This window comes from Amphiprion ocellaris, chromosome 4, assembly GCF_022539595.1.
Source record: "Amphiprion ocellaris isolate individual 3 ecotype Okinawa chromosome 4, ASM2253959v1, whole genome shotgun sequence".
Taxonomy (NCBI): Eukaryota; Metazoa; Chordata; class Actinopteri; family Pomacentridae; genus Amphiprion; species Amphiprion ocellaris.
The window spans coordinates 27,830,779-27,843,386 of record NC_072769.1 but is presented as its reverse complement, the minus strand read 5'-3'; the positions used below and the strand labels follow the sequence as shown (position 1 = coordinate 27,843,386).

The 12,608-nt window shown below is 40.4% G+C and overlaps 1 protein-coding gene across 4 annotated transcripts in view; it reads right to left on the bottom strand.

Moving 5' to 3' along the window:
• sdk1b (sidekick cell adhesion molecule 1b) overlaps nucleotides 1-12,608 on the bottom strand; it is a 296,949-nt gene that overhangs the window by 247,560 nt on the left and 36,781 nt on the right. The gene's annotated exons all lie outside the window — the stretch shown is intronic.

Genomic DNA, 12,608 nt, shown 5'->3' with positions numbered 1-12,608 from the left:
GAGAGTGCCATCTACCTTCTTGGTCAAAAACTTCTGAGATGTGGTGACTGTATATGTGGGGCATTTTGATTCTGGAAGAGACCACTCCTGTCAGGATAGAAATGTGTCTCATTAACAGATAAAGGTTTTTCTATCAAAGTGGACATGTGGGCCTTAACTATGTTGGGTAAATGCCTGCCACATCATAATTGAACCACTGGATCCCCTCATAGCAGTCAAAGGTCTTTGCTACCTGCTTCAAAAAATGGTGTTGTCAGTGTTTTCTGACAAAACAAAAGATCTGATCTGTTATTTTTGTCCTGAGTTAAGTACATAAAGAAATTACTACACTCCACAGTAAGTCTTTCAAGTCACAAACAGACTTTTGTCTGTCATAAATTCCACAGCAGTGTTTCTGTGTCTTCTCCATTCTTTTATGCATTCATCAAGTGTCAGACAAGGTGAGCTTATTTATTTAAAACATTTAGGAGTAGCAGAGATGTGAGAGTTTTCTTTAAAGATGTTTCCTCGAGGTGATATACAGTGCAGTGTGCAGTGTGTCTAGCATCACACTGGCAGTTGGCATCCACAGTATCGTGGTAATTGGGGCAATTTATTTTGTTGTGCGTTTTCTGCATTTTATCAATCTTGACTGCTGACATCATGAAGTAGATCTTGAAGCGTTTTCTCAGTTCCAGCATCAGATTGTGACATTTTTCCCGAGGCTCTTGACACATTCTTTTTTCCTCACAAGTGAGAGAATTATCACTGCTCGAGGGCTGCATTTTGTTTTGTAATGGGACTCTTCACATGAAAGCTTGGAAAAGTGCATCAGACTTGCTTCGCTCTGTCACATCACTATCAAGTGAGGGGTTTAAAAGAAGTACAGAAATAAATATGGATTGATTATGCAAACTAATAAGACTCTATGCCCGCTTGAACTGATGACATCTGTAAATTAAAGAGGTGGCGACAGTGCTGAAAGGCCAGAACAGATGCTGAATGTAAATTTGTCCTGCTAATGTGACACTCATCCTTATTTCACCCTGTTATCTCCTGAGGCTACTCCTCTGTGGCGTTCATTGAGTTTGCGTCCGAGGCCTGACCTGTTTGTGTGATCAGGGCTAATCAGTGGCTTGATAGCATGCTAGCAGAGGCTGACATTTTGAAATATTGTAATAACACAGCATCATCATCGTCATTATTAGTGACTGAACAAGGCGCGTGATGTGGAGATACTGTGGGCGCAGTGCATTGAGTGATTGGTTGGGAAGACTTACAGCGGACTGGATGACATCCAGCTGCTTTATAAACTGCCGCCTTGCTGCACGGCTTCATTTTATGTGTTATTCTGAGAACACAAAACCATTTAGTTATTTGCTCAGAAAAAAATGCACCTTTTTTTAAAGTCCAAAGAATTGCAAAACTGTCATCCAACGATTATTTCCCATTTTCATGTGTTATTTTTAACTAACCGACTCTAAAACATCCTTTAGATACATTGTTCAGACTCCTTCAAGCTTTTTTAACCTGTGAAAGACACTATAACGCACTGTAAAATACTAAAAATAAATACTGTTTTAAGATTTAGAATTTCCCTATAACGAATTAGTGAATTTGAGACAAGATGCTGTACAGCGAGTGGAAGAAGTGGGAGCAAGCGAGGTAACAGAGGAAGTATTCTGGTCCCTCCCTCAAATATGGTAATTCATGCTAATCTCTATTCATATACTTAATCTCTTAATTGCTTTAACTGATATGAAACAATGTTGATGCTTGCCTGATAAGGCAAATGTCAAGAGCCTGCTTTCCATTCTGCTTGAAACACACATGAATATACGCTGTATGTCTATGTAGCCTAATTACATATGCAATGCTATCAAAACGGAACACACAGGAACACAGGGAAGCATTTAAAAAAACTAAGAAAATTCATATACAATGCATTAACATATGACATGCATTGTTGATTATGCTGTCACGTCTTGATTAAACAACATAAATACTATGTACACTCTACTGTGAAACGACACACACTAACAAGCAAATACATACAAACAAACTCCTTTATTGTGCCTTGCTCTTTAAATACACAAAGGACAAAACAGTCTCAAACATTTACACTGGAGACAAAAACGCTTTACCTTTTCACTTCCTTGCAAGTTCTTACTTTCTGGGTCAGGTTGTGTAAATATGGACGTTTGTGTGTGGTTAAAGGGTGCGAGGGTGACACAGAAAGCAGTAAACAAATGCAGATTGAGGGTTTTTCCATATAATTTGGTGAGACAAAGACTGTTATTGTACTCCACTATCATTTTGACTTAAGGTCTAGCTAGATCTCTTAGGGGAGCACTTCATGCGCACACACGCGCACACATGCTACCACACAACAAAAGCCAAAAATACATTTCTAAAGGTTTCGCTTGTGAAAAATAGGATTGGATGCAGTGCGATAAAAACATTAGCATACACTTAAAACACAATACAGTCAGAGACTACAAAAAAATGCGTACACACAGCCTGCACTACCCAGAGAGCAACATCAGTAGTGAGAGAATACACAAACATGGCAAAACACACACTCACTGAACAACCTTTCACAAAAGAAAGATGACAAACGAGACTACCCATGACCCCGTTATCTCTTTTGTTTTCTGCTTCTTCATAGTTCCACAATCACATCCTGCTCCCTGAAGAAAGGGGAGTCCTCCCACATCTAGGAACACAGACAGACTGAGATAAAGCTGCAGCTGTAAACTGCACCGCAACAAGGAAACAATGGAGGTGTGAGCTGTCATGGATTTGTTGTTCACACCAGACTGATGTGAAATGACAGAAGACTATCCGAGAGACAGAGAACGTAGGAGGTAGTAAGTACCCACAGTGGCCTCGAGGTCAGCGCCACAGTTCTGCCATTTGACCAACCATTTAACATCATATAAATTACCTGCTGTGTGGGTGTGTGGGTGTGTGTGTGTGTGTGTGTGTGTGTGTGTGTGAGTGACAGTGATCTATCTGTCTTGTGATGAATCCATCCTGTGCACGTGACCCACAGATTAAATCACCTCTACAGGGAAACTGATTACCCTTTTCCTGCAAAGAAGGCAGCAAATACACAAAAAAAACACATGCAGAACACACACACACACACACACACACACACACACACACACACACACACACACACATATGCACGCTCACACACAGACACGTCATCGGAGGTATCACGAAAGGTCAGGTATTGGTCATTGACCCCTGAACTCCGCCATCAGTTACACAGACAAGGTGATGATTTACCCCGTGTGTGTGTGTGTGTGTGTGTGTGTGTGCGCTTGCGTGCGTATGTATGTGTGTGTGTGCGTGCGTGTTTGTGTGTCTGCTGACGCCAGGTCTGTGTTAGAGTACCCCCTCCTTTTTCTCTTTCATAAATTACCTGTCAACTGCAGAACAGATCGAACCGGAGAGAAGGAAGCCAGCGGAGACTGAAAGAGAAGCTTTTATGCCTCTTTTTAAGCCGTCAGAAAGGCTCAACTGTGACAACAGCATCTGAGTGTCGGCTTAATTAAAAACACAAACTGCATTATGAATGATTAATTAGCGCACAACAGGTAAACATCAAATAAGGTTCCTGTTGTACAGACACACCCAGTACAACAGGAACCTAAACAGGAACCTAAACAGGAACTACAACAACCACACAGCTGGAATAATTAACGTGCAACATGACAACAAAAAGACAAAACGGCAATTGTTTTTCAATCACTTCTGAAAGACAATATAAGAGGAAATGAGCGTAGCAGCAGAAGAGAAATGGAGATGATTTCACAGAAATAATAAGAGCCATTGAGATGATACAGTAATAGTGGCTGTTTAAGAGACAAAGGTGGAATCTTACAGCCAGTATCCCAAGAGTCTGGTTATTCAGAAGAAAAGCACAAGAGAGAAAGAGAGGACAGAGTAGGAGGAGAGCACACAAGAAGGAAAGAGGATTAATGTGTCTGACAGTCAAAAGAGAGACAGAATACAAGTCCCAGGATAACGCCCTCAAAAATGCTTCAGATTGTAACAAAACAGTACAGCACTGCAGCATGCAAATACAAACACTGGAAAAACATGCATAGAACTAATTTGTTTAAAACTGCAATATCTGCTCTCTTTAAAGAAACAAGTACAAGACAACTAGTACCACAGTTGTTGATTAATGTAAATTTTCAACCTGGCAACGAAGCTTAGCTCGAAAAAGTACTGCGCTATAAAATACTGTGGGTAGATCTAATTCACATTCAGAAGCTATGAAGTTTGTAAAACTGCCTCTGGCACCGCAAGAGCTGGAAAGTAGACATAGTAAATATCAAAAAATGAATCTACCACAAACAGTGACACATCCACTCTTCTGTTATTAACAGCAATGCACTGACCAGTAAACCTGACCTACAGCGTTACCTTTGCAAAATAAATTATAACAGTCCATAATACTAGTAAGACTTATGTGCTGGAACAGTGTGATTTATGGAGCTGTTATTACTGCCCAGTTGAGCTGCTAATGCTTCCTAATGAGCCATAGCCTCCAACTCAGCACAAAGGACTAAGTAACACAGAAGATTGGAGACAGCAAATATGGCATCACTATGGAGAAACAGCATCAGATGACTGAACTGAGCCAATCCACATGCAGCTACAGGCAACAAACATACTTAGTAAAAAGCACAAACATGAATAGTTTGGGACTAAACTAGCAGTCTCATTAAAATATACAGTTTCCATGTACACTTTTTCAGCTGGTTCAACACTGACAGTACAGCCAGTCATCCACGTCTGCAAACCTCGGTCATCTGAAATCACATCATCTGCCGCGACACCACATGATTTGTGAGCCACAGGATGTTAAAACTGATCGTGTTTTCACTGTGCTGTTAATTAGGGATCGACCGATATGGGTTTTCCAAGGCTGATACCGATGCCAATTACTGGTACTCGAGAAAGGCCGATAACCGATATCTGGAGCTGATAGACATTAAACGTAAAGTTTTAATAGTACGTGATAGCAGAGAACCTGTAATTTATAACTAGGGTTCTTCATTAATAAGGGTGACTATAACTGAATGTAAAATAGAAATAGGAGTGATTAAATTAGGACGCTCTCCAGTGAGATGGATCAGTTTGTCTCCTGCAGTTACGTCTGCTGCTCTTCTCTATTTTCCTCATCTTTCACTGTTCTATCATTTTTATTGTCCACTAAGGTCCATATCTTGAAGCATCATGAATTATTGCTTTCCAGACACTGTTTCAGGTTAATCTGTGGTTGCCTTCTCGTTTAGGGCAAGCTGTTAGTATAGTCTTAGCCACTATGAGAGTAGTTAATTTCCTGGTTTTTGTTTCTTGTTCAGTTTTTGCCGCTTGAGAGACATTTCTGACAACACAGAGCAACCTACAGACAGAGAGAGGAGGCAGACCTGAAGCAATGCAGTTAATTTACAATAATTTACAGATACCAATAATTGGAAATCTCAACCACAATAATCAGTCAGGCTGATAATCGATCAGTCCCTACTGTTAATCATAAATAGTGTTAAATGTATGCAGCACAGCTCTTCCAACGGTGTAGATTTTGTGAGTTGAACATCATCAGTAAAACCAGTATGGCAACAGCTGTCAATGACTTTAATCAAACAGAACACCTCTGCAGCTGACTGTAAAAACTAAGACATCAAGCTTGTAATAGTGCATAATAGAGGGGCTGATAGGTTAGAAAGGTATAAACAGGTGGACAGAGAGCAGGAGAAGAAGGAGTCAAAGAGACTGAAGCCTTAGTATTAGAAAAAGGGAGACTAGAATCACTCAGGCATCAAATGGTCTGTCTGAATTAATCCTGACCATCACACTTTCCCTGTCACACACACACCTCCCTGCCGATGCCCTGCAGCAACAGATGCTAGCAGACAGAGGCTTCCTCCACCTCTTCTTCATCGAATCTCTCTCTCCAATTCTATTTTTCTGTCTCCTCTATCTTTGTTGTTACTCTCGTCTGCAAGATAAAATGCCAGTCATCCTTCGCTCTACTTGTAAACAACAAATGAGGGCGGAACAGTGTAAGAGGAGACCAATGGGCAACAGGGTCAGGCGAGGGAGAGAGGGAAAGGCTAAAAGAGAGAGAAAGGCAGTGGCTATTTGATAGTGTCAGCTGTATAGAGGAGATACAGACAGGCCATTCATCTCAATGGATCAGATAGCAGTCCCCCTGGAGCGTGTGCATGCACATACACACCCACACACACACACACACACACACACACACACACACACACATACACAAACAGAGCCAGAAAGACTGAGAGGCAGACTAGAAAGACACCAAGTCTTATGCACACACAAACCAATCCAGGAATAAAACTACGAAAAGGACCTTGGGGCCAGAAGCCTTGATCTTAGTCTACTAAAGAGTTGCAAGACCAAGACTGAAAAATGGCAGAAGTTCACAGTTTTTCATCGAGTATTTAAGTGTATGAGTGCGTGGGTATTCTTTTCCATCTTCTCAGCATGCCTAACGGCCAAGCTGGAGAGTGGGACAGACAGACAGACAGGGCGAAAGCGAGAGACAAGTAGGTCTGAAAGCCTTTGCATGAATCACAGTTCTCTATTTCACATCACAGGGGAGTGAGGGCATGCACGTAAGCACACGAGGTCTTTCAAACTCTGTAACATTTAGACGGCATCAGAGCTTCAACGCACACAGAACCAGGCCATTGTAGAACTGTCAGCTAGAACGGTCGGTCTCCTGTGGTGAGTTTATAATGGCTGTGAAGGATGTTGAGGCAGAGTGAAGCCGGAGCTGTCCATGCTACATTCAGCCAATACCTCATTAGGCTTGTCTCCCTGACCCCACCAGATTGCTACTGTCCTGCTGTTTTCAGCACTCGTATTTTTAGTCTTACTTCATTCTGAACTTACAGTACAAGACAATGAAGCAGCTTTTGATAATGAAGCAAAAATCAACATGTAGACACAACAATCTGTCTGGATCCTTCTCTTGATCCCTCTCTAAAAGGCATTTGGAAGAGAATGGTTGCTAAAAAAGAAAGATAAGTCGATAAATGAATGAAACAAACACACTTGCAGAGATGAATTCATGGATTTTAGAGCCACATCAGTGACTCATTTTTCAACTCATCATTTAGCCTGTAAGTATCAGAAAACAGTGAAAATGCCTCTGAAAAGTTTCCACAGTGCAATGCGACCTTTAAAATTTACACTGGGTCGTTAGCGACTCTAGACTATATGACATTCCAACCAAATTAATTCAATTAATTTAATTAAGCACCCAACTCCTTAGTATCCCTCTGTTATTGGTATTGTCATATTACTATATGTCCTGGTGTGTTCAGCATTTCTGGTGAGGTGTGTAACGGTGTAAGTTTTTATCATAGATGCTGGGTGCAAGTGGTAACAAGTGGTAATGATTTAAAGGTGGCACTATTGTCTCACCAATACAGAACAATTACAGACACAAAGCCTGTTTTTACTAGCTTGCTGCCACAGCAATATGATGGCGTATCACCTGGGTTACACGTTGAGACAAACAGCATTTTCTTTACCAGTGGAGCACTGTGACAACAACAGCCTTTGCAGATGAAGATGCACAAACCAATTTGGGTGTTATCAGCCTATTAATTGGTCTACTATCAGTGCATATCATACCCACACATATGGATCCATTGTGATCACTTCGATAATGTCGTGACCTCTTACAGTCGTGTGATTAAGTGCACTGCACAGAATGGAGCTTCACGACATTTGGTAAACGTAACAACAGATTGTACTGTAGCCCAAACCGAGACCATTTTCTAAACCTAACCAAGTAGTTTTGGTAAATCAAACACTGAGTGAAAAATAGAAAGTGAAAGCAAAAGTCAAAACAAAACTGATGTCTCAAAATAAAACTATAATTACAGTCACAGATGGCACTCAAACTCAAGTTCACTAACAGACTCTGACACTATATCTATTTACACACGAGTGTTAAAGTTAAAGTGACATTTCCCAAAATACCATGCTGAACATGCTCATATTCATTACATTAAATAATGTAGCGCTATCACCTCAACGTGTTTAATGAAAGTTTATCAGGTGCAAGGAAGTGACGTCTCTGGTTATACATATCAGACAAATGAGATATTAAAATCAAATTTGATCTGTGCCTTGTCTTTTCATTTGCTGTTCTTAACGTCAGCATAAAATTAAAGTCTGAAAACGTTTTTTTCTTCTGTGTTGGATTCATAAACAAAGAACAAAACAACCAATCCATTTTTTTTTCAAATTTTGGATTCTCAAGCAACTATGAAAAGAACGAACGACACACGGATTTGCGTGCCCTGCAGAATAACTATGTGGCAATAAACTTGAGTGGGATTACTGTTCTGATTCATTAGAATGGGGTTAATTAATGAAAATTTACAGAGAGCTGTGTGCAAAATAAGACATTAAACTAATGTCTACAGTGACAAATAATAATCAAACTATCTGACCGGTGTGGTGGGCCACCATTCCTAAATCCTAGCCACCACTCCTTCAAATTTCTGCCTTTTTTTTTTGTTTTTTTTAATTGTCACAAATACACCATCGCCGTATGTCTCCACCTTCACTGCAGAGTCCTGCACTGAGTCGGGTACTCGTGAGTACTAAGGTTAACTACGGATAAATATCTTGCTCAGTATCTACTCTTTGGGGGTTAATACGATGTTAGTTACTCGCGATAGCGTCGCCTTGAAAGTGACATCACATCACCGGGCACCAGGTCAGAGAGTCAGAGGAGTGTCGTCTTGGAAAACAGGGCAGCAACTTACCAGAGAAAAGGTAGACTTATTAGCTTAAGATAACTCATAACAGATTTTACAAGTTAAATATTGATGGCCAGCTAACGTTATGTAACATATCAGTAGCTGAAGTTAGTTGGGCCTGGTACCAACTCAGTCGCTAACGTGAGCAAATTAATTGATAGCATTAAGCCAATATCTACACGCCGTGATGTAACTGCTGACTGCATTTTCAGATGAGCTTGTTCAAATATTTCTCTAAGAAGAGAAAGACACCTGATGAAGATGACGTTAGTCACGTCTCATTAGCCTTTTACTGACTCATAAATGATGATGTAAGTAAAAAGTTACTGTTCACACTTGTAATCAGATGTGATGTGAGTGTAAATTATCCAACGTTAATGTTTAATGTAATTGTATAAGACAAGTAACATTAGACAAGGAGGAGCAGTGGAACAAAGTGAAGGAGAGCAGAGTACAGCAGGGGGAGAGCTGAGTGAAGGAGCAGAAGAGCAAAGTGATGGTGCAGGAGAGACAGATGAGAGTAGAGGAGAAAAATCTAAATGGAAGCACAGGCTATCAGGCTGTAAATTTCTGTACAACAGAGCCTTAGAGCTCTTCTACAAAAAACCCAGAAAGACTAATATAATTGTTCTGAGCCTGGGTGCAAACTTTGCCACTGATTCTACAGCCGAATCAAGAAATTATAATTCATGGTTTTTATTTTTATTTAATTGTATTGTTTTTTCTTTGTTTTTACATTCCGCCTTTAAAAAGCCTCTTTTAACTGGCCATTCAATAAATAGGTTGTAAAAGTAAAATCTACAGTCAAGTGTCATTTGTTTACGCTGCCATGGCTCCAAGAGAACCTGCCCCCACTGTTGAAAAAAATACTAGCGTAAACACTGAATCTGACATCTGTAAAATATGTCAGTTTTCATAAATGACAAATTATTTTTGCTTGATAAATTACTTAAACAAGTGTTAGCAACCATCTTTCTTTAAAATGAATCTACTAATTATATTAACAATAATCTCTTGGTGTTAGAAAGAGAAATGAAGGTATTATAATTGAGGTCTAATAACAGTCACTATAGTTACAGGAACTCTAACAAGTAAGATTAGCTAAGGGAACTGACAACCTGATGCCATAAGATGCACAAAACAATTAAAGACAGACAAGTATTAATATGTACTTACTGTTCTCAGCTCATGGACCTGCTATAAACTCCAGCAGGTGCACAAGGTCAGCAAGGAGAGAGGAATCAGAGATAAAAAAATAAAAAAAAAAAGCAGCATACGGATTGCTCCTATCAAGTAAGTGCAAATCTCCACTTACACAAAGACGACAAACAGAAACCTGCTCAAACTACCAGAGTGGAGGGAGCTCAGGGTAACTACAACTGAACAGAAGGACAAGAGAGATCTCACAGCGAGGCACCAGAATGGTGTTTGTGGTTTGATGAAGAGTGTAAAGGCAGAGACACACATACTGTCTAGACTGTTCTTTCTGCAACACAAAAGACAGTCATGCTCATACCCCTGCGAATAGACACACAGACATACTTCAACTTGTCTGTTCTGAGAATAAGGTGATGATCAAACTCGTGCTCACAGGAATGTTTACATCTCATGTGAAGCCAAATGCTCGATCTGATCTAAGTGGCATGCAGTGTCAGGGCTCTGTTCTGGAAATTCGCTAAGCAATTCTTCTGAACGAGGGGAAAAATTCGCCCTCAGGAGTAAAAGTGTGAGGTAAACCCAAAGTGTGATAATTCCGGCGTCGACAAATCGTTTGGCAAAGATAGAATATCAGAGTGTTTTCCGGCGTTATGTCCTCGGTACATGTTTTTGAGGGTATTTATGTTTAGTGCTAGCAAGATGAGCAACCAGGATTAACTCCCCGTATTCCTTCAACTGCCCAAATCTCTTCCTACTTTTCTCTGCTCATCTCAGCTCATTTTTTAGTCTCAACCTGACTTATTTATCCCAAATCCTGCCTTAGCTTCTTGACGAAAAGCCTTGGCTCCGACCACACCACCATTGCTCTTATATCTTGTATCTCCGTGTTTCTTTCCTTTGCGTTCATCTACACACATTACCTTGTCAACGCAAAAACTGTCAGAACAGGATCAGAGAGGAGGACCTTACACAACTTCTCATGTAAAGAAAAGTACTAGTATCCATTAGTGTGATAACATGAGCTGTTAACAACTGTTGGTTGGTGTTCGTGATCATACCACATGTATGTACACATCTGGAGAAAAACAGGCATGAAAAAAGTAAAAAGAAGAAAGCTGACCAGAAAAATTCCAGTCTGACCAGCCAAAATACCACACATGGTATTTTGGGTTCGCTGTGTGGGTGTGTGTGTGGGCGCACGTGTGTGTGTGTGTGTGTGTGTGTGTGTGTGTGTGTGTGTGTGTGTGTGTGTGTGTGTGTGTGTGTGTGTGTAGAGCCTCAATGATCAAGTCTAAAGCTGTGTGTAGGAGATAAAGCAAGTCATTAGTGAATTCTGCCTCTTAAGACCCCCTAATACCTTGGATGGGACCCTGGCCAGAGGTTAGACTGCAAATGTGTGTGTGTGTGTGCGTGTGTGTGTGTGTGTGTGTGTGTGTGTGTGTGTGTGTGTGTGTGTGTGTGTGTGTGTGGGTGTGTGCGTGTGCATGTGGCATTGTAATCCCAATCCTTTGCCAAGGAGAACCCCGAAAACTGTACACATCAGTAGTTGCTGTAACTCAAACTAACTTCAGTAACTTTTGAGTCAACGCTGCAGCAAGCCTTGTCTGAAATAAATTGAAATGAATGCTGTGCATCGCTGGATCATTGGAAAACCTATTGCACTGATATAATATTTCAGCTGCCTGCAGTAATATCACACAAGTTATGTTAGAAGGTTCAAGATTCACATTTCCACCCAATTCAGAGCAATAGTAAGAAGAATGATGGAGATAGTAAAAGGATAGGGGGTGGGGGTTATGGGCTCATAATGTATCAGAAGACTTTTTGATCAGCGTTTAGTAGGATTAACAGAGCTCCAGATCAATATAACTGCGAATAGGCACATTGATCTGCATCTGTTACTAACTGCTCCTCATTCTGACTTGCTCACAGACACACAAATCCACATATATATATATATATACAAACGCACCCTCCGGAGAACATATGCATCAGCACACTAACAAAAACTATAAAAGCAGTAAGAGCCACTGACAACAATGGTTATGGGAATGTGAGTCTGTCAGCTCCATGTGGTAATACTCTGAAATTCCATGACTTTAAAATACACAGACACACACACATCGCTATCTATACTGCCAATTAGCACTCCAATAAAACTGTCCACAACCACAGAGTGAACCATAAAGTACAGTGTTATAGCTAATGAACTCTACAACTCAGATATGCAGATAAATGCACGTACACTTAAACACAAACACACGTGTAGGTATAACATACACAAAATGAAATGCACACTCAAGAAATGCCGAGCATTTGTAGCTAGAGATGTAAACAAACATATCCACTAAACACACACAATCTTTGGAGCAGCAGAACTGTGCAGGACTCCTTAGTAAAGAACAAATGCTGCCCAGTTTGAATAAACAAATTAAAATGATTGCAAGTTGGACTGAGAGTAAATACAACACTTAGCTAATTACTCTGTCTGAGTCTGACTTTAGCTAGACCCTCACTGAAGTAAACACACGCACATGCATGTAAACAGACGCACAGATACAGTCTAATTCATTTGAACAACAAAGACATGAATAAAAAGTGCTCATTAATGGCATAAGAATTAGCTAAAAGCAAACA